The sequence below is a fragment of the Canis lupus genome, chromosome 4 (assembly GCF_003254725.2).
Source record: "Canis lupus dingo isolate Sandy chromosome 4, ASM325472v2, whole genome shotgun sequence".
NCBI lineage: Eukaryota > Metazoa > Chordata > Mammalia > Carnivora > Canidae > Canis > Canis lupus.
Genome location: NC_064246.1, coordinates 84,706,715 through 84,732,961, shown reverse-complemented (window position 1 = coordinate 84,732,961; position 26,247 = coordinate 84,706,715). Strand labels below are relative to the sequence as shown.

Genomic DNA, 26,247 nt, shown 5'->3' with positions numbered 1-26,247 from the left:
TGCATCAGTTTTTAGTCACTCCTATTCCTAGTGAAATAATATCCAGAAATGAGGATGAACAGCAGGGCATGAGTTATCTAGGCAACTATTGTGAAGATCAAGGAATGGAGGAAAGACAAAGAGAAAATATTATTAGAGAAAAGCATCTTAGGACGTAAAGAAGATAATGAAGTCCCTCAATTGATTTCATGTGCATCTCTTCTATCTTTATTACAATTCAGAGTTGCCCACACATAATACTCTAGAAGTAAATTTGCAATTACCTGGGAAGCTGGCTAAAAATGGTTGATGACTATATCCTGCCTTGGAGCTTTTTTTTTTTTTTTTTTTTTTTTTTTTCTTGAGTAAATTTGGAATAAATCTAAGAATAGATATTTTAAACTAGTTCTATGGGTGATTTTCATGAAAATGGTTTGGAGACTCTAGTTTGAAAACTAAGTTTATGTTTATGTTTAACTTGCAGAAGATTATTGGAATGTTGTGATACCTTCTCAGTTACTTGAAACTCGTGTTAAGGGGAAAATAATAGTCTAATCATGTATTTCTAGGATATTGGAGCAAATCTTAGTAGTAAGGGAAAGGCAGATTTTGAGATTATTATAAGAAAAAGGCTTCTAAAATCTGAGACATAATACATTGAAACTAGTTTTTTTTTTTTAAATAGAGATTCACATTCCCTAATATATTAGGGTAGACATAAAGAAATAGAAGGACATGATTATAGTCAAAATAGTGTTTGCATTTGGAGACAAGAGGGGCTGTCATTAGGATGGAGCACTAGGCATAGATTTAGAGGTGGCTGTCATAGCTTTATTTCTTGGTCTAGGTAGTGCTTACAAGGGTAACAATCTTTGTCTTTTCCCTGTAATAATTCTTTAAGTTTTATATTTTATATAGTTAGTTGCATATTAAAAATATTTATATAAAGACTTAATGGTTGACCATGGGTAAGAGCTTATAGTAGAGAAATCCATAATGCATCTCCAAGGAAATATCTAACTCAAATCTTGTAATCTTGATAATCAAAATGCATGCTTAAACTTTTGCAGCTTGATGATTTTTCTAAACTGTAATGTACTTTGAAAGAAACATATTGCCTAAAGACAGAAGGTCTCCCCAAATCATCATTCTTTTTTCTTAAGATTTTATTTATTTATTCAAGGGATATATATATATATATATATATATATAGAGAGAGAGAGAGAGAGAGAGAGAGAGAGAGAGGGTGGGGGGAGGCAAAGACGTAGGCAGAGGGAGAAGCAGACTCCCTGTGTGGAGCCCAGTGCAGGACTCAATCCCAGGACTCTGGGATCACACCTTGAGCTGAATGCAGATGCTCAACCACTGAGCCACCCAGTCATCCCTCAAATCGTTATCCTGTTGTGCTTTTAGTTCTGGTCGGGTTTGATTTCATAAATTTTATTTTCTTGTATGCAGGTTTTTGTTTTTTGAGGACTACATTCTGTCTTCATAATCAACAGGTTCTACTGAAAGGGATTTTAAAAGTCTCTTTACATTTTCAATAATTTATGAATGAGAATGAAAAAATAATATTTTAAATTATCAAAATCCATAAACAAACAAAAATTCATAAATAATAAAGGAAATGATCTGAGGAGAACCATCACTAGAAATACAAGTTATCACATGAGTTCAAAATCAGTAATGAGAAATATTTTATAAATGTCAGCAATGAGCAAGTTTATTAATAGTCATTAACTCTAGGAAACATATTCAGACTGGTAATTAATGTGTATTTACTCTTAAAAATTACTCAAGAAATGTTACACTGTGTGTGGAACTAGAAGTTAAATAAAAGATTAGAATCAAACAAATCTTAATGTTGAGAACCCTTTTGAGTAAGTGAGAAACTTTATATATTCATTCCGAAGCCAATTAAAACACTATGAAGAGATAAATTCCTTTAATACAGTGTATTCCCAGTTTTAGCATTCTTTGAACTTCATAATTGTCTTCATTATATTGTGCATTGCTTTACAGAGTCTAGTATCAGAAATAAAGCAAATTGTGTTGAATTCTGAAGCACTTTCCTCGTAGACTTAAAGATTAAATTTCTCTCTTATGGCTGCAGAATGAGTATTGCATTTTTCAGCCGGTTAATCCTTACAATCTATTGCCCAATCTCAATTCCCACAAAAAATAAAAAGCTTGTTAAAAGAAGATAAGAAGTTATCACCTCACTGAGGACTAATTCTTAGTTTCTGGAAAAAATCATATTCCAGTGAAATTCTCATGTAAATTAAATTAAAGGTAAAAATGCACTTAATAAACACAAGATAGTTCTAAAGAGATTAGTACTGCATTGAGATCACTACCATGTACCAGTTAACTCAGTTGGAGAATGTCGTTTATGAGGCCAAGACATTGGCCTCATACAGTTGCAGCACCCCATGGGCTAATTAATTTTGCTCAGAAGAAAGTTGTTTCCTCTTAACTGACTTCGATAGAGCAAACAGTTGCACAAACATGAGTCGTTTGTTGCAAATAAGGGGTGAAATATTTTAATATATTTGTATACGTCTGTGATTGTTAAGTCTTTTGGGCTATAGAGGTCAAAATATGATCTAACAAATGCTATACTCTTCTGCCTAGAAAATCAACTTACACTAAACAATGCACACAATTTCTTTCTTTCTTTTTTTTTTTTTTTCACAATTTCATATAATCCACAGAGCCCTGGAGTCCATCCATAGGTTGCCTGCTGCTTAAGGTTCAGAGTAAAAATACCTGGAAAAAAAAATTCACTCAATAGAGGGAAAAAGTCAAAATTAGAACATCTATTAAGCTTGGAGTAGTTTTATTTTCATGTATAGAAAAGGCATATTAATTCATATTATTTCTTTTAAAACTATCACAAAGGTTATTGAAGAGTTACAACACTTCCGTGACGATCAATTGAAAAGCTACCCAAGGTGGCGATTTATTCATTTTGATTTATTTAATTCAGCAATTTCCCTTAGGCTTTAACACTTGAACAGATCTTAATAAGAAATGACTTTCTTGAAATTAAACAGTAGGAAACCAAAGCAGTGATAGAAATCCCCCAAGTATCCTCACAAAGAGTGGTCTCCTGACCTATCTGTCACTTATCTCATGAGAGTGTTAAATATGAAAACAAGGAGCATTATTATGAACAAACCTGTCTGCAATTTGTTCTCTGCTATCCAAACATCACCTTGCCTCTGGTCATCTACCAAAAATTTCTATCAGGAAATTAACTATTAATCAAGAGTGCTTTTCATTTCGTAATTAATACTTCAGTTTCCTAATTAGCAGGTAGATGTGGTGGGATGGCACGCCACAGTCTATTTTGACCTCCAAATCTACTCTCGTGGACTCCGAAGCCTAGAAATCCACAAGCTGTACTGTCACACTTCTTGCATCTGGGGTTTAAATGATCTCCTTCAAAAAATAAATAAATAAATAAATAAATAAATAAATATAAATAAATAAATAAATAAATAAATAAATAAATAATGAAAAAAAATAAATGATCTCCTTGGAACTCGGGTTCTGGGTGCTCTTTGACGATCAGGACAATTATATGACCCCCGAGTTCAGAATCTAGGTAAAGACTATTTCAAATCTGGGCCTCCAGATTGCTACTAAGAATCTTAGGAGTTCCAGCGTAGTTTGGGAGCCAAAAGAATTCAACAAGGAATCTGGGACATCCTGAAGGGAGAGAGATCTTAGAGTCAACAGCCTTCATTGCTCTTGTGAGTCAGCAGTTTCCAGATTCTTTGGTGTCTAAATGGCTCAAAAATGCAGCTTCCCCAGGCAAAACACACAAGTGGCTCAAGCCCGCATCGGTATTCTCTGTTTGCTAACATTTTACTGAGCGTACCCTATGTATCAGGCTCTGTTGCTAAAGTTATGAGTGTGTTGGGGAAGAAAAATAATTTTTCCTCTCTCCTTCTGGGCTCTTAGCTGAGACATCTGTAATAAAAGATGTATTAACAAGAAAAAAAATAGCAGCTCCTTTGGCAGGACAATTCTAGATGCTGTTCAGAGAGAGAGTATCCATACGGTCAAGCTTGGAGCCTGTCTTCTCCAGCTATTCCAATATTTATGTAAGAACCTAAATCCCTGCATTAACTTCACATCCTCTAACTTTACCACTTTATTTTCTCTTGTGCGCATCAAACACTAACTGATCACAGGACAGAGAAGCAAAAGAGAATAAACTAGTGATGGTGTAACACAGAATGTTGAGGTTGTGTGTTGTCTTCTCAGGCTGCCGTCACAGGACGCGTACATAACAGGACTGTATGGTCTAGACAACGTTTTATTGTCCCACAGCTCTGAAAGCTGGAGGTCCCAGATCAAGGAGCTTGCAGGGTTGGCTTCTGGGGAGACATCTCTTCCTGGCTTGCAAAAGACTGTCTTTTCTCTACCTTCTGTTCTCACATTTCCTTTGTGCATGTGCAGGGGAAAGAGGTTTCCGACGTCTCTTCCTCTTCTTAGGATTTCATTTAATCTTGTTTATCAACATAAAGGCCCTATTCTAAATATAGCCACATTGGAGATTAGGGCATCAATCTATGAATTTGGGGGGAGGAGAGCAATTGGATAACTTGTTTTCATACGATACACCATTTTTTTTTTTTAAAACTGAAGATTTAATTGGCTTATTGGGTGATTTACAATTGAGCAGCATCTTATCTAACATGTAGAGGGGAGCTCCACTGATCAAAATAAAACAGAGGTTTTGGTTTTGGGGATGCCTTGGTGGTTCAGTGATTGAGTGTCTACCTTTGGCTCAGGTTGGGATCCTGGGACCAAGATCCACATCAGGCTTCCCATGGGAGTTTTTTGTTTTGTTTTGTTTTGTTTTTTGGTAAGAATTAGGCCTTTCACAATTGTGGGAGGAGATGGGGATGCAAAGGTCTGGGAGGGGCTGTGGAAGACCAGAGGAGTCACCAGCCAGCCCATCTGAGAAGTCAGGCACATCTAGCTGGTGAGGTGGGGCTGTAGAGGGAAAGCAGGTGGAGGGATCTTTGGGAGGCTGTTGTCTAACCTGCCAGGTGTCTAGAAGACGGAGGACAGCTGTTGGTCAGCAGGGCTGGCAGTTGGGATGACAGCTGGATGATAAGTTAGGGAGAGTGAGGGTGAGCACAGCCTCTGCCTGTGTCTCTGCCTCTCTCTGTGTCACTCATGGATAAATAAATAAAATTTTTTTAAAAAGTTGTTTTAAAAGTTTAAATTCAAGTTAGTTAACATATATGTATTATTAGTTCCAGGGGTAGACAACATGTGGTGTTTTAAACACACACACACACACACACACACACACACACCCTGTCAACCTGAGGTGTGCAAGATTAGAGAATGCTATCATAACTTACCCTCTTCCATGAATGACAATCATTGCTGTCAGTACAGTTGATATCGGAGAGAGTTAATTTTCTCTCTATGGTTGATGGCTATAATCTCTGATGCCTGGAAAAGCACCTGGTACTGAATATATGTTGTAATATATTTGTCAATATTGATTGTCAAATCCTCATCTTCCTATGTAAATTATTTTCCTTCTATAGCCTTCGAGAGCTTCCCTGCCTTTTCTTCTTTTTAATAACCTGTCAACATCTTACTAGAGACATATTTAAAAATAAAGCCATCATATTAGATTCACTTTCATCATTGACACCTGTGGGATAAGTACCAAAATCTAACACTGTGTCTTTCTTTTTATTTAAGAACCTGACAGTCTGCCCACAAACTACAATATCATTCCTCCTTTCCAATTGCTTTCGGAGACAAAATGAAACAAAAACTGGAGTAACATTTAATCCACCCGAGAATTTTGTTGGCTCTACTTGGAAAATATATTTGTAATTTATCACTTCTAACTACTTCTATTTCCAACACCCTGTTTAAACCCCTATAACTTTCTCTTTGGTGACAACCTCCAAAAAAACCTTTTCCTGATACAGCTTCTGTCCTCTTCTAATTTCCTCTTCAAGAATAATCCTGTTAAAATGAAGTCCAAACATGTTACACCTTTCCAAAAAAGCCACATGGATTTCCTTTCTCACTCCTGCTAAAAGCCAAAACCCTTATTAAGTTCTCCAAGACCTTTCATTATGTGGCCCCATTAACACCCTGAATCCAGCCGGATTTACTGCCTGGACCCTGTGTTCATTCCACTCAGTCATCAAGGTCTCCTTGCTCTTCTGAAAACAAGTCACAGATGTTGTATTTGCTGATTCCACTACTTAGCGTTATACACTTGGCTAGCAACTCCATGTTCTCCAGGTTTTGTTGAAAAGCCATCATTCATTAATAATCTTTGTCCTTGTAAGAGTTGTTTTCTATAAGGAAAACATTGCTTACTTCCTAGTTATTATCTATGTTATTTGAATGCTATTTAAGATGGTCCAACTATATCTGTGCCTCCATTTGTTCTAAGTAAAATTCTAAATATCTAAAATGATAACTTTAATGCTAATTTTCTTTTACATGTTTACAAAATGTGTTAAAATTATGCAAAGAACCCAGGACTTACTTTCCATTTACCTTCTAGAGAAAACTCTATGCCAAGCTGACATAAGTATGTTAAGTTTAGACTTTGTTGGGACGCCTGGGTGGCTCAGTGGTTGAGGGTCTGCCTTCGGCTCAGGGTGTGACCCTGGGTCCTGGGATGGAGTCCTGCATTGGGCTCCCCAGAGGGAGTCTGCTTCTCCCTCTGCCAGTGTCTCTGCCTCTCTCCTCTCTCTCTCTCTCTCTTTCTCTCTCTCTCTGTCTCTCAGGAATAAATAAATAAAATCTTAAAAAAAAAGAAGTTTAGATTTTGTTTTTTGGTTAAAGTCTGTATTTTTTCTTTTAAAATATATTAGGCCTACTTTACATTTTGCTCTATTTCTCATCATGGGTCATAAAATGTGTTAATTTAATTATAGCCCATTAAAAAGGAGAATAAAACAAGTTTGGGATGAAGCATGTGGAAAAAAATGACTACAGAAACTCAAAATGCCAATAAATCTAACATAGATACAAATATTCACTAGATAAAAGCATATGGAGAATGGTATCTTTGTTTTAAAGAATTTAAGCACGATTTCTCTGTAATTAGAATGTCCAATGGGATATGAGAGACTTAGGAAGAATCCAGTATTAATGAATGTCACTTAAATGTTTGTGTCTCTTATATATAGCTATTTGATATCTCTGATCACTTGTTTTGTTATTGTTGAATATGTGGTGTTTTTACACCAGTTAAATAAAATTCAGCATCTATAGCTACATGGACGTTGATTTCTGGAAGAGGGTTTTCTGACTTGCTCTTTACCATTTATATGCTTTGAAGGCTATGTAAGCTTGAGTTATTCTTTATAATTAACAAAGATTACCTTGGGTTTTGCAAAATTTTAGTTATGCAATGTACAAGAGGACTAGAGTGGTTAGAATAGGCATGTTGATAAAAAAAATACTTGCATCAATATTTGACAGTCTACATTTTAGCAAGGAGCTCTGGGCAAGAAAAGAATAAAATGATTCTGATTTTGTTATAATGGCAACAACTATAAAAATTAAAGCAGAGTTACTATCAGGTGAATTTTTTTTCCACTCGGGTATATATATGTTATGGAAATAATGCCATAGTATCTGCTAAAAATGGCTTAGCATTCTAATGAGATTTTAAAATCTTGTATGCTAATTTCCCTATATAACTTTGCATTTCTGTTTAGCCAAATAACACTTTGAACCCTTTAGTAAAAGAACATATTACATTAATCAGATTATTATCCATGATTTTTTTTCCTATTCCAACACTTAACAATTACATAGCATGTCCGTCTCTCATCTACGGCCTAGAGTTGAAAAAAGATCAGATAACAGATGGGGAATAACTTTTGGTGTTGCAGCTCAAAACAGAAGAAGGAATAGAAATATCATTAATGGGAAATTTGCCAAGAGGAAATCAGTCTTGAAGAACTTACAAGATTTTATTGTGTTATAGTTACTTGACATTAGGGAATTTATATACATATAAATTATTAAATATATAATTATATAACCCTAAACCTATGTATATCTATACATACATATCTCTATCTCTATCTATCTATCTATATCTATCTATCTATCTATCTATCTATGGTTTGTCTATTTGCCAATGATTTACTGCCAGTCTGAAATGTCCACCTGGAGAGAATACCATAACTGGTAATATACATCAAAGACCGAAGAAAAAATAGTAAGGAAGAATTGGGATACCAGAGCACTGGAATGTTTGAAGATCATTAAAGATGGGAGAAGACAGGGTTCTAAAAAACCAAACTGATGTCCTACCAATATGAGGAAAATTCACCCCTGGGAGTGAGGACCTGGGAGAAAAAAAAAAAAAAAAAATCCCTACTTACTTAGGAGTCAGGAAAGCTTGGACTAAGCCAGTGGACCAATCCAATATACTGACTCTAATTTGAAAATTTGTGTTTTAGAAAATGTAATTCACGCCAATAGAAAGAGGTTTACTGTATACAATTTCTGGATTCTATCTATGTGGAATCAGCTAACAGCAAGTGCCAGTAATTTTAGTATTTCATCCTCTTGTGCTATAACCAAAGAGTGATTCTCATGAAACAGAGCTCCCCATCAATCAAGGTAAAATCCCTCAGGAGTGTTTCTTCTAACACTCAAGTTAGTGGAGGAAGTTTATTCTACCTAAAAGAGATTGGAGAGCATGGGATAATAGAGATAGATTTAACGGACTATGAGCATAATTTCTATTATTTAATTAGATAGATTTAACGGACTTTGAGCATAAGTTCTATTATTTAATTAGCAAACTGTTTTATTATATTCTGAGGAATCTGACTCCCTTTGCCTTTAGTTCCTAAAAGTTGATTATGATTAAGGCAAACTGACTTCTAACTCCAAATCACTTCCTCTGCTGACTGCCTACGGGGCAGCCATATTACAGTTTAATCCTAACCTTTCAACAAGAATCTTATTTCAATTTGATAGTCACACAGTTCATCACTATTTCATTTACCACTTGTGTAGAAGCATAATCACTCACTGGTATAGATGACTAAAATTATTCATGCTATTCCCTTGAAATTCCTACTTAAAAATATAGAGAAATAATCAGTGCACATGTTTTATTGGCATAACCCTAAACCTATGTTTAATAAACATTTTAGCAAATCTAAAAATATCATGGTAGATAAGTTTGACACTTTTACATCCCTTTAAACTTGCAACCAAGCTTTCTTTTAAAAATGATTAAGAAAAAAAAGAAAAAAAATGATTAAGAAAACAAATTAAAAGAGAAAAAAGAAGTCTCCTCTCAACTGAAGCGTTCTGGTTTACAGTTTATACAAGAAGCCACATTTAAACTCAATAAAAACCTATAAGAAAAGCTCTGGAGATTAATCCTTAAACTATATCTATTGTATTAACAGATAAAAATAACTTCAAAATAGAGACTCTTCAGTAAGGGTTTCATAGATATGTAGAGCCCCTCACAGATGAGACACCAGAAAACAAACTCCTTTAGCTCTGCTATCAAAGATCTGAAGGACGCAGCCAGAGGAGAAGTCTATCTCAACAAACCTACCACAGGTATCTTTCAAAGAAAAATCAGTATCTTAAAATGGAAAGAAAACCCTAATTTTAGATACTAAAATATGGCCTCTATACTTCAAACAGAAATATTTTATTTCTTTTCAGTTATATACAAATCCTTGGCTATTTCTACAAAAACGAACTAACTGTTCAAGAATTAGGGTCAGAGTATGATGGTTGCATTTTTATGGGAACTACCAAGAGGATGTCACAGTGCTTGTCTGAGCCTGATTCTATAATTCAAAGATTAAGCCAAGAAAAATTCTACCTAGGATGGAAAATCAAACCATCAAGAGATATCTAGGGATTCAGATAGCTTTCTTAGGAAGATGGAAAAATTATTATTTATTGGACCTAATAATAAAACTTGCAACTATTATTTTTATTTACTGGTGGGTAAAATTATGCCTTGTTTTATAATTAAAATCGTACATACCCTGATGTGCAAGTGCCTATCATATATTTCCCTGTCTATGCTTGCTAATGTCTCAATGACCAAAGCTTTTTTTTTACACAAAATATTCTAAGTAGGTATGGAATTACAATTTGTAAATACTGTGTAAAATAATTAATAATAAATACTGTGTAAAATAATTAATAATAGTTTGTTTTGTCCCAGTCATGTGAAAAAATATTTAAATCAATTTGGTTTATACCTTAGGAAAGAAGGTAAAACCACGAACTGGATGATGGATATGGAAAAAAAAGGCCTGAATAGAACTGATTCTAGAATAAAGGGCTAATGTGCCTGAGGTAACAAGCAAAGTTCTTTAGAGCAGGAGCCAACTTCCAGTAAGAATTTCTGTTTGTCACCTGTTGATGTTGTACCAAATCAATGTGAAATGCAGTTGCTTACAACAAGTGTCAGAAAACTACAACCTGAAAGCCAAATTAGATGCAAGGCCTAATTTGGTCTACCGCTGCACCAAGGCAGGTGTTCTGATTCTTAAATAGTTATAACACAGAATATTTTATATGTGTGACATGTGCAAATGATATAAAACTAAACTTCTCGTGCCCATTAATAAAGTTTTATTAAAACACAACTATGTTCATTCGCTTACTGTCCATGGCCTCTTGTTAAAAGAGGAAAGAATAGAATAAAAGATTAAAAGATAGAATTGAGTTATTGGAACAGAAATTGTATGACCCACAAAGCCTAAAACATTTGCCACCCTTAGAGAAAAAGTTTGTCTACCCCAGCTGTAAAATAATATTGGTATATTAATTTTTTGTGACACGTGCCATAGTTAAGGTCATCTACACGGCTACACTTATCCAGATGCTTGGCTGGTGCTAGTACATCTGTGATGGTCTCTCGAACTCCCTGACTCTGTGTTTTCTCTCTTGATATAGTAGTATTTCCTAAGATATTTGGTAGCATGAAGGCTAATTTCTAAAAGGGAACGTTTCTAGAGAACATGCCCCAATGTGCATGCGCTTATCACATATTTACCTTTATGCTTGCCATTTTTCTATCCATCAAAGCAAAAAAAAAAAAAAAAAAAAAATTGCCAAACTCAGAGTCAATGTGGGAGACGGCTAAACAAGGCCTGGATACTGTGAAGTATGGTCTAGAGGGACAAGCAATGTATGAGTCTCTAGTGCTACTTAATTGTAATGTATTCATGTTTCTATTACTTTCTGTTACTTATAAATAGTAAAAATATTTAACTAAAATTCAGTTTTAAAAATTCAATTTCAGGTCTCTTTTTTGAGTGCTATTCAATGTCCCATTGTTTCTACTGTCTTTCACTTATTTCCTTGTGTGTTTTGTGATTTTTTAACTATAAGCTTATTTTCCATGGAACTTTACCCATGGGGATTGTGTCGAGTATGTAGACTTCCTTCAAATGACTTGTATTTGTTTTGGACATGATTATTTTTTTCAACCAACCATATTGTCTGATTTCAGAATGAAAAACTCTTAAGGCTAGCTTATCATTATTAATTCTCAGGGAAAGCTTTTTCTTCCCACTTTGCTCTTCATTTTGAAGGAAATTGTTTTTTGTTATTATTATTATTTTTTGCTTTTTTAATTCAGCAAGAGTTGAGAGAAAGTGACCTGATGTTTAGTGCACACTTACCCTAAAGTTATAGTCATTTGAAGTCCCAATTGTATTTAGAAGTTCCACTAGAAGGCTTACCACCTTGAGCCAGTCCCAGAAATACATAAACAATGAAGTTCAATTTCCGTAGGTTTTATTTTACAATGTCCTTAGGGCAAGTAGCTTGTTCTTAAAATGCTATTTACCTCTCTTTCTTCTTTCTTGTTTTAAATTAGTTTTTGGTCTCAGGAATATTTATTTATTTATTTATGTATTTATGTATTTATTTATTTATTTATTTAGTTAGTTAGTTAGTTAGTTATTAATTTTTAGCTCCTTAATGAAATTACAAAGTTGGTTTACTTTTATTTATTTGTTCTTATTTATTTAATTTTTAAGATTCTATACAGGTTTTTAAAATACTTTTCAGTAGGAGATGGTCATGTATATATTCCAGCCTTATGCTGGAAACAGGAGAAGATTACTTCTTTTAAAAATGTTTCTAAATCAAATTTTATTTTAAGGGCTTATATAAAAGAAAAAAGAATAATTTTCAACAGAGTATTTACTTAGATTCAATTGTTATAAAGATTTTACAACATTACTTGAGGTATTTTAAAGAAAATCCCTGACTTTATATCACTTTACCCTATATATTTTTATAAGCGTCTTGTAAAACTATGGAGCTTTCCTTGCATCACCACAGTATCCTTTCCATGCATCACAGTATTAAAACTGTTTCATATCATCTAATATCATGTTCATTTGAAAATGAACATGTCATCTCAAAAACTGACTTTTTGTAGCTTATTTGAAACAGAATCAATGTTCATATTTCTTTTTTTATTTATTTTTTATTTTTTAATGTTCATATTTCTATGTATTATATCTCTTATGTCTCTTTCAATCTAAAATTGCCTCCATTTATTCCTGCTTGCTTGTTGAAGATAATTTTTTCTATTAAAAAATATATTTTTTTCATGCACTTTTAAACGACTTCAATCCTGCTTTTGTGTTTCTCCATATCTGTTCTTATAGAAATCACCATGGAGGTTCACCTGGGTGGCTCAGTGGTGAAGTGCCTGCCTTCAGCCCAGGGCGTGATCCTGGGGTCCCGGGATCGAGACCCACATTGAGCTCCCTGTGAAGAGCCTGTGTCTCCCTCTGCCTGTGTCTCTGCGTCTCTTTCTGTGTATCTCATCAATCAATAAATAGAACCTTAAAGAGAGAGAGAGAGAGAGAGAGAGAGAGAGAGAAATCACCATGGAATACATTTTGCCAGTCCCATGGGGATTTCTAATTTCCCATCTTGCCTGACCTCTCAATAGTAAATGTGCATTTATATAGAGACTGATCAACAATCATCCAATCATCCAACAATCAATTGATACTGAGTGAAAAGCATGAGGTGAGTATAAAGATCAGAAATCACAAAGCAGAAAATATATTGAAAACAAGGAATAAAGTATCCTCAGGTAAATATATTGTTGTGCAAACATACAACACCCCATGAAATAAATTTAAAGTGCATATTTAATATAAAAGTTTGATATTTTAAGAAAATCACCTTTTTGAATGTGGACTTTTTGTTTTAATATGTGTGAAAGATACCATATTACATAACTGTGAGGCATTGGTAGTAGCTAAATCATTTGTGGTATTTATAAAAGGCTTATTATGTACACAATACTTAGTACTGATAATAGAAGTCACATTTATTGAAAAGTACTAATGGATTCACTCATACTTATGAATAATCCAACAGTTAATAACTATTTCCTCCTTTCCAGGGTCCAAAATGTTAATGAATATATGGATGGTTGCACAGGTATTGAGTGGAGGAGATAGCATTTGAGCCCTGGCTGGACTGTAGCATGTCTTCTTTCTGGGGAATCTTAGCTTGTAAAAACACTTCTAATTAGAAGAAAATATCAATAATTCCTTGCAGTATAGAACCATTTTTTTTTTTCTTACTTGAAAAGGAGCTAATTTCCAGAAAACCTTTCTAATTTACCCAGGGTTTCTTAAATGGCTATTGAAGAGAAAAGTTTTTCATCTTCTGGTATCAGCTCTGCATCCTGGCAGATAAAATAAACTAGTTAGGTTTGAGTAAATTAGTCTTGGAGCAGAACCATTCTTAAAGAATATTAAGATAATGCGCAACAATTTTTGCTTAGATGTGATTCTTTGATAACATTAAATTTAACTATCACACACACACACACAAAATGACTCCAAATCACTTAACTATTTCCACACAAAGTCTTCTTCCAAATTGAGCTAAGAGATAAGAACTTTGTTCTTTGTATTGATGACTTTATGAACACAATGTAAGCCTCATGTGTTCCATTCTTTCAATTACCACTGCCTTTCTTCCTCCTGATTTCTTCCCCAGTGAAAGGAAAATGTAATACAACAATGAACATGTTCAAAATTTAACTGCCTTTACATCCTTTGAACCAAAAGTGATTTGAGGAATAAAGAGTTTTTGACATGCAATTTAAATCTACCCTAGATAAGTGAATTGACTAGGGAGAAATTGTTTTAGGAAAAACCAAGGTCAATGAAAATGGGAAGCACATTAGAAATATTTGAAAGGAACGTTCTCCATTATTTGTTCTATATTATTGTGATTTGTTAAATGCATTTCTTACTTTTATTTTTTAATGCAAATACATTTTATTTGAAATAAAAAAAATGCTTCCACAGCTCAAGGGTCACTTGGAAACCAAATTGCTTGACTATATTACTGAACAAAAACAAAGCTGAAGCACAAACCTCTTCTTTTTTTTTTTTTTTTTTTTTTCATTTATTTATGATAGTCACACACAGAGAGAGAGAGAGGCAGAGACACAGGCAGAGGGAGAAGCAGGCTCCATGCACCGGGAGCCTGACATGGGATTCGATCCCGGGTCTCCAGGATCGCGCCCTGGGCCAAAGGCAGGCGCTAAACCGCTGCGCCACCCAGGGATCCCAAACCTCTTCTTTTTTGACATGTATTTGGAGATAGGTAGGAAGACACTGTTGTTGTTTTTTTTTTTATAGTTTTGTTTTATTCTTTGCTTTTTTGTTTTAAACTGACCTTCCCTTAAGGCCTGCTCATGGAAATGTAAACAATATAAATAAATTGACCATTAGCAGTTATCATATCATAACTCTGTCGCCTGTGTATGCTGAGATCACACATATACCTGCCAATATACCTGGGAAGAATTGCTACATCAGAGCTACATTTGAGTTTTCGGCAGGCAGGCCTGAGGAAGAGTGATCTGGAACAAGTTTTATATCCTACTTAGAACAAACCACTAGTATTCCCTAAAATAACAGGTTACCGTACAAAGATATGGCCTGGAATGTACCCCTTTCACTTTGGTTCATCTTCAGTTTTAGTTTGTAATTTACAGCTATTTGATTCATTTGCTTATAGCACAATCCCACCACAACGTATTAAAACACGAGATACCTATTATTGCTTCAACATCTGCATTTTTCAAATTTCATACTCTACTATATCCCTAGTATGTCAGTAGTTCTTGGATAATAAAAACATAATAATAATAAATGGGTAAAACTCTTATACCAATACAGCTCGAGATCTATAAGTGTAATGGTACTCGATGGGAAAGAGACAATGAGAAAAGAGAAGAAAGCAAACACTTTCATGTACAGGGAATGTGGTTTAAGGCCCTGGATTTTTGAATACAAATTCCCCAGAGAAGTTTGCTGTAATGGAATTTCCAGAAAACTTCCTTTGTTCCCATAAATGGACTTGAGAAGCTCAATCTAAACTTTTGAAAACTATAGTTATGAGATGTCTATATTTTTTTTTTTTTGAGAGAGAGAGAGAGAGAGACATAGAGGGAGGGAGAGAGAGAGAGAGGGTGCATGTGCAAGGGGAGAGGCAGAGGGAGAGGGAGAGAGAGAGAAAGGTAAGCAGGCTCCTTGCCACCCATCACAGAGCTCCACACGGGGCTCCATCTCACGACCCTCAGGTCATGACCTGAGCTGAAATCAAGAGTCAGTCATTTAACCGACTGTGTGACCCAGATGCCACCAGTTATGAGAGGTTATAAATGATGATCAAAGCCATTGGAGGGAGAAGGATGAGTGTGTCTTCCATTCAGCTAGTTTATAGAGTAGCTTCTTTAGTGGTTGATGTTGAGTAAAAATCACTGACATACCACAGGCACCCTGAAGGACAGGGTAAAAGAGTACTGAGCATGTTAACCACCTATATGGTAACAGGACTTCGAGGCGAGGAAAGTTTTTTGACAGTAAAACAACTCAGGATAATACATCTCTCTCTTTATCATTAAATGTAGCAGAATTTTTAAAAAGTGACAAGTAGATATAGTGAAAACAGAAAATTACAAGGCAGAGAACACAAGAGAACCAAGGCAGTGCTACCGGATTCCATGAGGTGGGATAGAGTATTCCATGAGGCTAGAAAATCTGTTAACAAAAACCCTGGAAAACTATCGCTATTGTTTATAAATCACTTGCTCATCATATGACCACATGTTGAATCCTTTTATCCCACGTACTGAAGAGTCCTTACATTCGTACTTATTCTGCATTTCTTCACCAGTCTTGTTTCAGTCGATATGGCCCAAAGCCTTGAATATAGTGTCTGACAGTTTGATAGTTGTCACTAGTCACTGTCCGGTACTCATTTTCTGCATGCTCTATGATTTTCATCAACTCCTTGGCAGTTTGGACTTCATTCGAAACAGTCACTAAATCCCCTACATCTTTCTGACTAATCAACTGAACATCGCCATCTTCACACCAGAGAATCTGTCAGGTGCTCCAGCGATCTAGGCTGTCGGTGCTGTGAGGGTGAACTTCCATGCTGATGACCAGCAACCATTCCAGAAATCTTTAGACCGAAACTAGTGGCTTTCAAAAAAAAAAAAAAAGAAAGAAACTAGTGGCTTTCGATACAGCCGACAATGGTCTGTTGCCCATCTAGAGTTTTAGCATCAAGAGTACAGAAGCCATTGAAGTAATGACCTTTCACAGAGACCCTTAAATCACGGTCACAGGACTCTCTCTAAGACTTCCTACCTCCATCCATGCCCCCCGGCTGTGTGGGTGTCTTTTGCTTCTTTCATAACTGATCAAACTTAAAGGAAATGTTTCTTGGATCTCAAAACCTGCTAGTACTCAGGTCACTGTGTTCTCTAAGTAAGACTTGATCTTCATATCCTTCTATCTTCTCAGCCATGAACTGGTGCAAATGCATGTGCTGCCCTTTCACTAAGTAGATTGTCATTTTGAAGTAGTAGCCGGACATCCTCGAACACATCATTAAATTCCCCTGGGGATGCATGAGTGAGGATTTCAGCAGCTTTGTGCACCTTCTTTTCCTATGACACCAGATTTTCCAAGTTGGTGGGATTGGGCTGCTCTTGAATTTCTTACTTTTAGAAAGAAAGTGCTTACTCCTTAAGGATATTAACCTCATTGTATAGTATATGTGTCAATAGTTAACTTAATAATAGACACTTAACTGAGTATCTATTACTTTCCCCAGAATGGGCTACACTCTGAGGGTAGAGAGATGAGTAAAGGACAGTGTCTGTCATAACTTAATTTACTTAAGTTCAAATAAACTTTACGGACAATGATGCCTTAGCAAAAGGCTTCTTGAACATTTACTAAATGCTTGAATAAATCAAGAATAAGGGAAAAGTATTCAGTCTAATATTAATGTTTGCAGTAAAGTTTATTTCTTTATTTCAGGAGAGAAGATATATTCCTCAAAAATAATCTTGGTTTTATTTGCTCCAATAGCCTCTGTAAAACATCTATTATTATATTTGTGTTCAGTTGCTCATCATCCTCATTCTCCTTAACTATAATTTTACCCATTATCCTAAAATCTCTAGAATATATTTCCTGTCTGTATTTGAACCATTGTGTGTGTGTATGTGTAAGACGAGAGAGAAAGAAGTTGACTGATTAATTCTATATATATGATAATTGTATCTGGAGAAATGGGGAAAACTTATAAAGAGCCCTTGAATAGTAAAGTCAACATTTGAAGCAAAGCAAGCCCCAGTTAGAATTCCTTTAGGGAAGATAAACGTCTTCTAAGATACTATTTTCAGACAAAACTGCAATTAAATGGCACCAGTATTTCAAAGAATCAGGCATAGCATCTCCTATATTGTAAATGGACTTAAAATCAATCTCAAATCCAAAAAGTCTTGATGAAGCTAGTTCAAGTTAGGGGAAGGAAGGAAATAGAAAAGTAACAGTCTAGTCTTATGTTTCATATTTTTATTGTCCTAATCTTCTATATTTAGGATATTTTTTATGTCCCTGAATTCTAATCGAAACTTTATAAAGTATTATCATTTATCTCATAGGATTATGATAAAATGATAAATATCATGTATAGGGATCCCTGGGTGGTGCAGCGGTTTGGCGCCTGCCTTTGGCCCAGGGCACGATCCTGGAGACCCAGGATCGAATCCCACATTGGGCTTCCGGTGCATGGAGCCTGCTTCTCTCTCTGCCTATGTCTCTGCCTCTCTCTCTTTCTCTCTCTGTGACTATCATAAATAAATAAAAATTAAAAAAAAATAAATAAATATCATGTATAGTCTGTTTCAAGAATTAGAATCAATGTTATAACATTTTTTAAAAATTGAATAAATAAGGAATATTTTTGCAAATAGCAAGTTTGAATTTTTAAAATGTTTTATTTATTTATACGAGAGAGAAGAGGTAGTGACAGAGAGCATGAGCAGGGAGGACAGGGAGAAGCAGCCTCCCTACCCAGCAGGGAGCGCAACATGGGGTCTGATCCCAGGATCCTGGGATCATATCCCAAGCCGAAGGCAAGACACTCAACTGACGGAGCCACCCCAGTGCCCCCTGAATTTTTATGCCCAAGGTTTTAAATATTTAAAGCCATTTATGTCTAAATGCTTTTAAATGTTTTTAATGTTTCTTAATCCTAAAAGCATCCTGTAATTACCTTTAAAATATTATATAACAATATTTTTTAAAATAATGAGATGGAAACAGCTTCTTTTACTCTTCTTGAAGAATGATTTTTTTATATTGTTGTAACTATGAACCATACACACAAAAATACAAAAATCCCTTTTTAACAATCCCCATTGGCATTTCACATTATTTGGTTTTTAGAAAATTATCATCATAATGAATACATTTCTAGTCAAAAACATCTGAACAGTGTTTAATGAGGGAAGATGCTCTGTATTTCACTGTTGAGTTTATACACAAAGGACATGCTCTACTCTCACATGGAAAGGAGAATACCATGACAAAATATCCTCTCATATCTTAAATTTCCAAATTCCTGGAACTTCTTGTGGTTTTTGCTTTTACAGATTTTTTTTTTTGCTTTTATAGATTGATATTTTGAATATTTGAGATGAGTGGTGTGAGAGAAGCACAGAGATTGATGCCTTTAGAACTAATTTTACATAAAGATGCAAGAAAAGAAATCAAGAGGTATTTGTTCCACTTAAAATTTAAAATAAATGAGTGAATGGATGAATAAATAAGAATACATGCATAATGAATAAATAAATAAACGGATAAAAGAGAACTGTCTTGACATTAACCACACCGGGTGCGTGGTAGACAGTAGCTTTAGGCCGGCCGAAGCAGGACACTGATGAGACACCTAAAGTTGGGATCATTCAAACAGAATGTATTGCAAAAGACTTTTTTTTTTTTTTTTTTTATTACAAAGAGTCATGTGATCATGTGATCAAGAGGCTGCCACTACTCCCAGGCCCAAGGGAACAAGGTAGAGAAAGTCACACAAGGAAGCCCCCTTTGAGTGGAGCTGGATACATGGGTCAAGAATAGAGCCACAAAGAGGCAACCTCAAGTGGTGGTGGGTAGGGACACTCTGCTCTCACTCCGCTTTCTCCCCGGGATCCTCTGCCAGGGAGATCAAATGACAAAGCAACAGATACACAGCAAGGGCGTAGCCCATATAGGTCAGCTTCCTGGGCCAGAGAGCTGAGTTTACAAACCTGGGGTGTGGATCTGGGACGGCCAACAACAAATACGTAGCTCAGAACACACTAGTATATTTTGAATGGACAGATAAGGGATGGCGAGTTCTCATTTGTTGTAGACAGTGTGTTACCAAATATTGGGGAGAAACTAGTCATTTATTTTTCAAGGTAAATAAATGTATGAGATGTTTTATTTCTGTATAGGAAATTATCATGATCAATATTTTAGTGGACTGTTATCACTATTAACATTAAAGCATTTTTAGGATTATAAATAAATTCTATGTTTATAAATTAAGGGATATATATATCATATATATCATATATATATATCACACATATATATATGATTTTCTTGAGGTTTCTAAGCTAATTTCACATATGTTTCTATTTCTTTTGACGAAACTGCAAGATCCTTTACCCATTGTTTTAAGATAATAACATTAAAATTGCTACACAAGGCAAGGACGTTTGCCATAGCAGTGCTGATTAGAAATAATGTTTTTAAAATTGTCAAACGATGAACAATGTGACTTCCAAAATTCAATGAGGGGACTCCTGAGTGGCTCAGTGCATTAAGCAATCAAGTCGTGATTCCGGCTCAGGTCATGACCTCAGGGTTGTGAGACTGAGCCCCATGGCTGGCTCCCAGCTCTTCAGGGAGGCTGCTTCTCTAACTCTCTCTCTGCCCCTAACCTCATTCATGCTCCCTCTCTCTCTCTTTCTCAAATAAGTAAATAAATAAATAAATCCTTAAAAATCAATGAGGTATTTTGTACATGTATAAAAATTTATAGCAATTTGTTTTTCCTGAGTCTATCAATATTGGTCCAACTTGCCAAAGTGTAGCACACTTTAATATACAGCTAATTATAATCACAACAGAGCTTAAAGTGAACCAATCAAGGAAATAAATGTGTTCTGTAAATTAATGGAAAATGGAAAAATTATTATTGAACACGTTGCAAAATTCTCAAATTTATGTAATTATGTTTTCAGATAAATAGTATTTGTGAGAGGCAGATATCATTGGATAAATTCAATATGCATGATCAAACACCTATAGATGATTCTCTAAGATACAGGATCAAATTTGAAGTGATAGACTATACAAAATAAGATTATATTATAAAACAGTTACTAAACTGGTGTATGTCTGGTGTGTGGTATATATACACATTTGGCTTTCCAAAAGCATATTCTGGACGACTTTTAAATGACACAAATATTAATAAAATGGAAAGTTGCACTATACTTTTTATCTTTTATTAATAGAGGCAGGAATTTTTTTACATTTCTAAGAGATTCTCAAACCAGGAAGAGGACCTTAATTTGAATTATATTCTGTGGAGTGCATCGAAACTTTTCAATGAAATTTGTTCCATTTGAAGTCAAGAAAGTAGTTCCTTGGGTAGCATTAATAATACTGGCTGTTCTTCAGCTCCTACCTTACGGGCCAATTCTTTCAATTGTACAAGCAGAAAGATTTTGTTAAGTGTCACTCTAAATTACTCAGGATATTTTAAGTTAAATTAGCTCCTGATCCTTTTCAAAGTTTGCTTAGCCTCATGCATTTTACCCATTCTAAAAGTCATCCTCTCTGTTATTGAATATTATACAAGTCATTTAGGTAACAAATTCAGTAATATGTTGGCAAAATATGGAATTCCAGGTTTATTAACTTTTAATTGAACAAGAGAAGTTTGTAATGAATGAAATCAGAATGGCCGGTATTTTTTTATACCCAAAAGAACTGAAAAGTATATTTCTTTAAACTCTGCTGCTTATATCCAACAGTTTGATAACTTGAGTATTAAACAATGAATATTTTTAAATAAATTATTTTAGTGTTATATTTCCATTAAGTTTTGCTTATACACTTATATATTTCTTTTTATAATCATCTATATCTTGCTCAAATTAAAATAAAAGTGAACTTCTAAGTGTAAAAGGGGTGAATGTACAAAATTCTATTTTAATAGCCCAGTAACAAATTGGTAGAAAATATTATCAAGGATGCAGTTAAAATGGTTTAGCTTGATAAATAAACAAATACAGAAACATTCACACTTCTCTGAATATTTTGATTCAATTTTCATCTTTACATAGGAGAACGGAAATGTTGAATAAAAATTGCTTATTACCACACCATGACTGCTGGATTTATTACATGTGCTTTCACCTAAGGCCAATCAAGTTTGCTGGAAACTTCTATATCAACAGCATCGTATAAACCTCTGCTCTCTGAGCTTAGACTCTAAGCCATTTAAGATTTTTCGTAGTGGCAGGCTGCATTGGCAGTTCGTACTTCTCAATGCTTGCTTTTATCCTATTCCGTTACCATTGCTAACGCTATTCTTCTTTGGTTCCACTTGTGATTGTACCGTATTCCTTTAAAAAATCATTTGTGGACTCTACAGATTGCAATTTTGAAGTGTCTTTGAGATTATGTTTCTAAAGAGTCCTGGGATCCATTTCCTTTAAATGACAGAATTTTAAGTGTGACTGACATATGAGACCAAGAATTAAGTAAATGAAAGCCTGCAGGAAGCAGTCCAGGCAGGAGGCCTTGCGCTGTAATGGAGGGAGATCAACCAAAAGGAAAGCATGATGCTGGAGGATGGGAAAGAGGAGGCTGAAGGGGTCTGAGAGGGTAGAGAACATAGTACAGTAAACAGCTCTGTCTTTATAAGCAGGAAAATACGAAGCCCTGGAGGAGTTTCCAGCAGGAAGGTGACATGGTCAGGTTTGCATTTTAAAGTATCACTGATTAGATTATGTAGATCAGATTACTGGGAACAACAACAAAAGTGCCTATAAATTGAACAAAAATGATAGATTATTAAAAAAAAAAGATAGATTATTACAAAAAAAAACCCATAAGCACAGTTTGGGAATCTAGACAAATAAATTATTTCTTGGTTTCTCTTGCTTAAACCAGATAATCAATTAAAAAATACTATACATTTTCCTCACTAAGATGAATGGGGTTATATATACAGACCTACTTTAAGAATATTTTCATTCATTCTGAATAGCTTGAATTGAGAGAAAATAGTAATTTGTTTAAGGAGATCAATTTAGGTAGTGGTGGCTAAAACTTTCGGGGACAGAACTGAAATGGAGAATTTTGACTAAGAACATGATTCAATGTGCAAAAGTAATTTATGATGTGGAGAAATTAAATTCAATACATTGGAAAGTCTAAATCCAAATATAGGCTATGGGAAAACCATTTTAAAGTAGTAAAGAAAAACAATCCATTTCTGAAAAAAAATAGTTTTTGTAGGGAATACTTTAAAAATATATATTGCAAATAAAATAAAATAAAATAAAAGAGTGTAATGAGCTCCTATGGATCCACCACTCCGCTTTAATAATATTCAACCCACGGCCGGTATTATTGTATCTACACACCACTTACTCCTGGGTAAATTTGAGGCAAATGGTAACAGCATATTAATTTGTTGTGAATATTTCAGTGTGCCTGAAATATTCACAAATGGCAAGAATCCCTCTTTCCCAACATAGGTAGCATCAGAAACTTACTCTCCCCCAAATCCCCAGGAATTCCTTGATCTAATATTACATGTCCAATCATGTTCATGTTGTTTCTCTAATTAAAACATAAATATTCATTTTCTTGGCTAGTCTCCATCTTAGTTTGAATTTGAACCCCAAAACTTCCATACTCTAGTCTAGATGCTTCCAGGAACTTTTACTTTTACTTCAAGTCTAAGTATTTTACTTGAATGTGTCTTCGTGCTGGAAACACTAGTGTAACCTCCCAAGAAACGCATAGTGCTCTGTCATTATGTAGTTTCACATCTTTTTATTTGTTGTTGATTCCAGGAATTTTCTTGGATTATACTTTTTAGTATTTGTTCTATTCCATTTATTTCATTTTCTTCTTCAGAGAGGTATATTATGTGTATTTGGTTTTATCTTCATTCTAATTCCTTTTTTTTAAAGTAGGCTCCATGCCCAATGCAGAATTTGAACTCACAACCCTAAGATCAAGACCTGTGGTCAAGAGTGGGATGCTCTACCAACTTAGCCACCCAGGTGTCTCCCTTCTAATTTTTACCTAAGTTCATTTACTTCTGTTTTCATGTTTTTATTTTCTCTGATTTTTATTGTATACTTCTGATCTATGTTGTTGGCTCATGACTTCTGTCATTTCCTTTATTTCTCTTCATTCATTTCAAAATATGAGGCTGTATTTTTCACGTGCTTGTTAACATGAATTTCTAATGCACCTTTTTCATTTGTAAGAGGCTAATCTCTTCCTTCTTTTTCTTTTTTTCTGTAGCTTTTAAAGGACAAAGCCATAATCTTTTTTCACTGCTCTGGGATGCATGAGATGAATTTCAAGTACTTCTAAGAGAAAGGAATGGACCAATATCACTTTTCTAGGGTCATCACCCTCAGGTTCCCTGTCTTCTCCTTTCCCGTGGATTAAAACAGTAGGATTCACCTTCTGGAGGTATTAACCATCTCATCTGAACTATCCTAATTCTTTGCTCACTATGTGGTCCAATTGGGGATATTCTCCTCCTCAGCTTGACTTGGGAGAGCTCTGGGGTTCCTTAGTTTCTAGGGCTCATGCCCATAAATACCTCCACTACTTGAGCACTAGCGACTTTCCTTTATCTTACTGCATTCATTGGGCATTGGAAGCGTCAAGTGCTATCAACCTCCACAACCACCAGTTTCAGGTGCTGTGTTAGGATTACTCCCTGAGTCTTACAGTTGTACATGATGATGATGTTCACTGCTCAGCCATTAAGAGCTATCCCATGATTTTCTTCCATGTGACTTTTTTATAACAATTGTTCTTATAGCTATTTGTGTTTATCTCAAACCATTTATGTTTGGGGACCAATGGGAATGAAAATATGTCAGCCACTTTGGATGTAGGATTTATCTTACTTATTGTTCGCTTTTTTTTTAATAATGAAATTTTTTTTTAAGATTTCATTTATTTATTCATGAGAGACACACAGAGAGAGAGAGAGAGAGAGAGAGAGAGAGAGAGAGGCAGAGGGAGAAGCAGGCTCCATGCAGGGAGCCTGATACGAGGCTCAATCCCAGGACCTCTGGATCAGGCCCTGGGCGGAAGGCGGCGCTAAACCGCTGAGCCACCCGGGCTGCCCTAAATAATGAAATTCTAATATATTAACAAAATATACCACAATCAGTGCTGTCTTCTCAGAATAACTTATTTAAAAGAGTGTCTTAATTTTAAATTAGGTGCAATTTAGTAGCTCATTTATATAAGGATCTGCAGATGAAATTATTATAGTAAAAAAATCATATGTAAGTCCTTTTATTCTCAGCCTTGGTTAGATATTTGTAAGACCAATAGATGCTTTCGATTCAGTGTAATATGCATTGTTGAGCCACTACTACACTGCCAAACTCCTTTTGGGCAGAATAAATGTTAGCATAATCAAACATGCTTATTTAAAGACTTGTGAGAAATGAAACACTATGCAACCAATACAAAAGTATAGATTAATATTCCTTAACCTAGAAATATATCAACTATATTTTTTTAAAAAAGGATTTTATTCATTTATTCATGAGAGACACAGAGATAGGCAGAGACACAGGCAGAGAGAGAAGTAGGCTCCCCGCAGGGAGCCCGACATGAGACTCAATCCCAGGACTCCAGGATCACAACCAGAGCCAAAGGCAGACGCTCAACCATAGGAACCACCCAGGTGCGCCTCCACTGTATTTCTAAGGAAAAACAAAATCTGTACAAAACACTGTAATGATCTCATTTTAACAATAAAAAAATGGATGAATATAAAGATGAGTGTTTGCCAAAATAGTAAATAGCAATAATCTCTGAATAATGGGATTAGCATTTTTAAGATTTTTATCACATTTATGGGGATCCCTGGGTGGCCCAGTGGTTTTAGCACCTGCCTTTGGCCCAGGGCGAGATCCTGGAGTCCCGGGATCAAGTCTACATCGGGCTCCCTGCATGGAGCCTACTTCTTCCTCTGCCTGTGTGGCTCTCATGAATAAATAAAATAAAATCTTTAAATAAAAAGACTTTTATCACATTTTTATAGTATTTTGTTACATTTTGTTGACTAGTTTTTTTACAATGAGCAAGCATCACATTTATTTATTTATTTATTTATTTATTTATTTATTTATTTATTTATGAGAGACACAGAGAGAGAAAGAGGCAGAGACACAGGCAGAGGGAGAAGCAGGATCCCTGCATGGGAGCCTGATGCGGGACTCAATCCCAGGACCTAGGGATCACAACCACAGCTGAAGGCAGACGCTCAACCACCCAGGACTCCCAAGCATCACATTTAAACTAAAATTAGCCTCTTTCTATTTTTACAGATAGACTAGGAAACATTGGAAAGTCAGTGAAAAATCTTTTTGCATCTCTAACAAACTATGTAGGATTAATTTGTGACCAAGATACTATAAATAGTTCAAGATAAATAAGAATCATGAAAAAAAAAAAAGAAATAGAAGAGTGGATTATTTGTCTATGGATACATTTGGGTCCCATTGTAAGTAAGAAGGAGAAGGAGGGACACCAGGGTGGCTCAGTGGTTGAGCAT

At 35.1% G+C, this 26,247-nt stretch overlaps 1 protein-coding gene and 1 pseudogene across 6 annotated transcripts in view; both read right to left on the bottom strand.

Annotated features, from left to right (window-relative positions):
- Window positions 1-26,247, bottom strand: part of CDH18 (cadherin 18) — a 953,252-nt gene that overhangs the window by 603,819 nt on the left and 323,186 nt on the right. The gene's annotated exons all lie outside the window — the stretch shown is intronic.
- LOC112652711 (F-actin-capping protein subunit alpha-1-like) overlaps window positions 16,235-26,247 on the bottom strand; it is an 88,473-nt pseudogene continuing 78,460 nt past the window's right edge.